The sequence below is a fragment of the Serinus canaria genome, chromosome 2 (genome assembly GCF_022539315.1).
Source record: "Serinus canaria isolate serCan28SL12 chromosome 2, serCan2020, whole genome shotgun sequence".
Lineage (NCBI taxonomy): Eukaryota > Metazoa > Chordata > Aves > Passeriformes > Fringillidae > Serinus > Serinus canaria.
In genome coordinates, this window is record NC_066315.1 from 50,025,193 (window position 1) to 50,030,071 (window position 4,879).

Sequence of the window (4,879 nt, forward strand, 5' to 3'; positions counted from 1 at the left end):
CGGTCTGGTCCGCCGGCCGTGGCTGGAACTCGGTGGCAGCAGAGTGTCAGCAAAGCCGCGCGGCACCACGCCACGCCACGGGCCGACTTGGCCGTGCCGCACGGCCCGGCCCGGCCCGCGCTGCAGCAGGGCAGGGTCCAACGTGGCCCTGCCGGGCCACACAGACCCCCAGTTACCTGTCCAAAAGCCGGAAGCCAGAGAGGTTTTCCAGGGCTTTGTTAGTCTTAAAATGTGATTTCACAGCGGGGTGTTCAGCTTTCCTAAGTGTTATAAGAGGGTGTAAATATTCAAAACTAGCCAGCTGATTGGTTTTGTTGGGTTCGGAGGAAGCTGTTAGCAGTTCTCACAGAGAATCACTTCAGCAGCTGATGGATTTCTCCTTAACTAAAAAAACAGACTATGTTAAACCAGGACAAACAGGAAATACAAACAGATGCAAAGATTCCACCAGAACCTCTGTGCACAAGAAAGCAACATTGAGAATAAAACTGAAGATGGAATTAGTGACTGAGAGCAAAGCACAAATGCTTGTTACCAGTACAATACGTTGGCCTGAGTCTGATGTAATCTCAAAAAGCAAGTCTGAAAACTAAATAAAAAATTTGCCTGCACTTATTTGTTGCGAAACATCAGTGGGTTTAGAGCCCATCAGTCAATAGAGAGCTCTATTGCTGATGATAGGGTGGGAAGATATTTTTTGAGGATGAATCTTTGGGCTGCTACTCTGGAAACACAAGTTCCAATGGACAAATCTCCTCTTTCTGTTGTACATCAGTTTCCTGTGTGCAACACAAATATAATAATACTTTGTCTTGCTAATAGTATTCTTTTAAATGGTAAGATTTCTGTCATTGTACTCTAATCAGTGTAATAATGTGCTCTTTTTTTCCTTTTTAATATCACTGTAACAGAAATTTTGAAGTCCTCTGAAACAGCAATGCTGGGCATCATGTTTTTTATCACTTCTCACGTCTTTCAGAAATTAAACCTTTCCCAAATATTCAGATGCCTTTGCAACCAAATGTGAGTTTAGTGTGACGGCACTGACATAGCTGTCCAGCTTCTAGCCCTCAGACCACGCAAACTGGTCCATCAAACCACAAAAGCAATGTTCCTTCAATGCAATTTTTAATCACATCAAGGTTCCTGAGATGGTGATAGGAGTAAGGAGAAGACATAGAAACCAGGCTGTGTAAAGACATTCAGAGAGAAAAATTGATTAAGCCCTGCAAAAGCAGCTTTTAAATGGCTTAGTATCAGGGAACATGATGTTGAAAGGGAAGACTTATAAAATGCTTAGACTTATAAAAGAATTTTAAATGTATTATTCAGTGAATTTGGAAAGCTTCTTCTGACTTTGGGAGTGTTGGTTCAAGGCACAGTTCAGCTGCCACAGAAGAAATGCCTTCACTTTGTTGAGACACTTGATCTGCATCACCTGGGACAATGCCACCACCTCCTGAGGAAATCCTATCCACGAGGTGAACTGCGTCTCAGAGAGGTGATTTTATGACTTTCCTGGCATGAAACACAAAAAAGGCCATGTCTAGGTCTGCAACAGTCATGCAAAAGAGCTCAGATGTAACATCAGAGGCAAAAAAATGTTGCAAAAACACTACGACTGGTTGGGGTGAAAAAAAAAATGCTTTCCTGTTACAGAATCACAAAATAACAAGATTGTAAGAGACCTTCAACACCACCTAGTGCAACCATCAGTATAGTAGCAATATAATGACTCTAAACAATACCCCCAAGAATGCTTCCAGAGATGGTGACTACATCACCTTCATGGGCAGCTTATTTCAATGCTTAATCACTCTTTTGGTGAATTTTTTCCCCTAATATCTAATAAGAACGTCCCCTAGTGAAACTTAAGGCCACTTCCTCTCATCCTTTCACTTGAGCCATGGCAGAAGAGATTGACCCCTACCTTGCTACAACTTTCATGTAATTGTTGGGAGAAATGAGGTCCCCCCCGAGCTTCCTCTTCTCCAGGGTAAACAACCCCAGTTCCCTCAGTTGCTTCTCACAGGACCAATTTTCTAGACCCTTCACCAGCTTTGTTGCCTGTCTTGAAGTGATTTATAATGATAGTCGATTCCATTATCATTTGCTTTATGCCCAAAAATGGTTGCTATGTCTTTAAGGCCCAGGACTGGATGCGTGCTGGACCAGGGAAGGGGGAAGCTTTGGGCTCTTTGGTGGCCATTTTTGAAGCCTCCCTGCCCAGGCATACTGTGGTGCTGTGTGGTTAGGTTTTGCTTGGCTATCTTGATTTTCTTGGCCCAGGCAAAAATTTTTCCCTTCCATGTCTTGAAGGAGCTGCAGTGGAAATCTTTCAGTTGCTTTGAGGTCAGCTGAACATCTGCTGGTCCAAGAACCGAAAAGCAGGACCAGCTGGAGTGGGCCACTCTGTTCCAACCCCAAGCCTTGGAGAAACAAGTCAGGGAGACAAAGCACACCAAGACGCTCCAGCTCAGCTGCTTCATCCACTGTGGTTGCTGTGGAGAGGAGGCTGATGCCAGAGAACCACCAGGTTTTCACCTACCTGGATCTCCCCCATGGAAGCTCCACTTTCCTCAGAGTGAAAGCAGGCACCATTTTGCACCACATGTCAGGAAGGGGTATTTCTCTTACATTTGCCCCATTTTCCAGGCATTTTTGGGTCTTTGTTCCTTTGTGTGTGTGGGTGGGTGTGAACTCTGATAATTTGGTGTTTATTAGTTCTTTACTTTTCTTCCTTGCCTTGTGGGCATTTGTTGTTAACAAACTCTTGGTCTGGGTTTTTTTTTCCACTTTCTGCTATTAGTATTCATTTTCTGTTGGTGGAGGGGGAGTGTTGAAACCCTTTAGAGCAGACTACTCATTACAGAGTGTCGTCTCTTAAATATGTCTCAAAATTGAGATGTTGCCCTTCTTTTAACACGCTCCAGCACCTCAGTGTTCTCTCTGTTTGAGTACATTTTTGGTGACTGAGTTGTTTTAGTATGACAACAGAATGCTAAGTATGCTTTTGCAACATAGAATTAATAGGAAAAAAATATGCTTTTTTCAGATCCCATAGCTGGGATGAAAATTCTGTGGTCAACTCTAGGAACTGTACAGTTCATACTCTGTATAATTTATGAATTAATTGTTGCTTTTAGGTAACATTTAAAAAAAGGAAATGGGAAGAAAACATCAGATGTCCTTCATACTACAATTGTGGAATCACTTACGTGACACAGTTGTGCTCTCCATTCTGATTTAGCTACACTTATGGCAGTTCCATCCGGGAAAAAGAGCACAGTATCTGTCTACCAATGGCTGCTCCAGTAAACACGAAGAAATATGCGTCTAGTCAGGTGCCCTGAGGAACAGAATAGTCATATTTTCTGGTCTGTATTATTCTTTCTTTTCAGTTGTCATGCATTGGGACAAATCATTGCTTGAAAACTTACTGTTTTCTCTCTGTCTTAATCAGTAGCAAAAGGAGATGACAAAATCCTTTTCTTTAGCTTTAGGATCTGACTTTGGGCAGCTAAATGAAGCTGGGGTACCCTTTCCCTGCCCATGGACATCCAAATTGTTAAGCACACTGAAGTCAGAGCTGCTGTAGGATGATATTTTTTTGTTGTTGTTTGCTTGTTTGTTTGTTGGGTTTGTTTTGTTTTGTCTCTCCAGCATGCCTGCCATTGGCTTTGACAAAACAAAGGACACTCAGTTTGATATTCAAAGCACCACTGGAACATGTGAAAAATCACAAGGATGAGTGACTCCAGGAATTGAAGCTTTTCTGAAAGCATAACATATAATAAATGCTGTAATAACACTTCAAGCTTTCTCATATGCTGGTAAATAGAAATTTTGAGAGTGTTCTACCCATGTGAAGCCTTTGGTAAAATTTCTGTCCAGAGGCCATAATATCAACTTGATCTGCTCTTTTCATAAAGCTGTTTGAGACAAGCAGTGTTGTTCACTCTAAATAACAAGATTGGAAGCTGATGGTATCTTCATGCTGCATTTTAATTATTATTAGAGAACTCACTCTAATTGAGAACACTACAGATAAAGGTAAATAACAATAGCTAAAGATGTTTCACAGAATCACAGAATGGGTGGGCTTGGAATGTACCACAGTGGGTCATCTGGTCTAACCTCCCTGCTCAAGCAGCCTCATCCTAGAGCACCTGGCACAGGTTTGTGCTGAGATAGTTCTTGAGTCTTTCCAGTGAGAGAGAGTCTATACCCTCTCTGGACAATCTGTTTCAGTGCTTGATCTCCTACATAGTAAAAAGTTCTTCTTTGTATTCAAACAGCATGAGACTGTGCTGAAGAGGGAAAGAGTTGCATTTTAAGCCTTCCAGATACATAAGGGAAAGTGCATAAATTCAGTGCAGAGGTTGCAAAAGCAGAAAATTAAAACAACATTGGAAACAGTATCAACAGCAATAATTTTGCAGTACATTCAGTTTAAGTCAGTTTCCTTAGCTCAAAAATGTATCTGTCCAGTCAAAAGAGAGTCTATGAAGAAAAGAAAGAAATAAAAGCTCTTTAGATCTGGAACTGAGCTCTTTTAAGTAGAATTAAAACCAGAAATTAAGGGAAAAACATTATCTTTACATCATATCTTACAGATAAATGAAATCTTTCTAAAATATTTTGCCATTACAAAGAAAATGATAACTCTAATCTGTACGGCTTGATCCAGTTATTAATATAGTGGAATAATACGAAACTGGTGCACCTCTGCCTCTGCTCTGCCACATGTCTGAAAAACTGGAATACAAGCACTGGCATTCTTCACTTGGCTCTCCACACCCATTGTTTATATTTTTTTGAAAATACTAAGGTCAAAGAAAGGCTTTTGCCAAGTTGGCAGTTTGACTTCATTATTGTT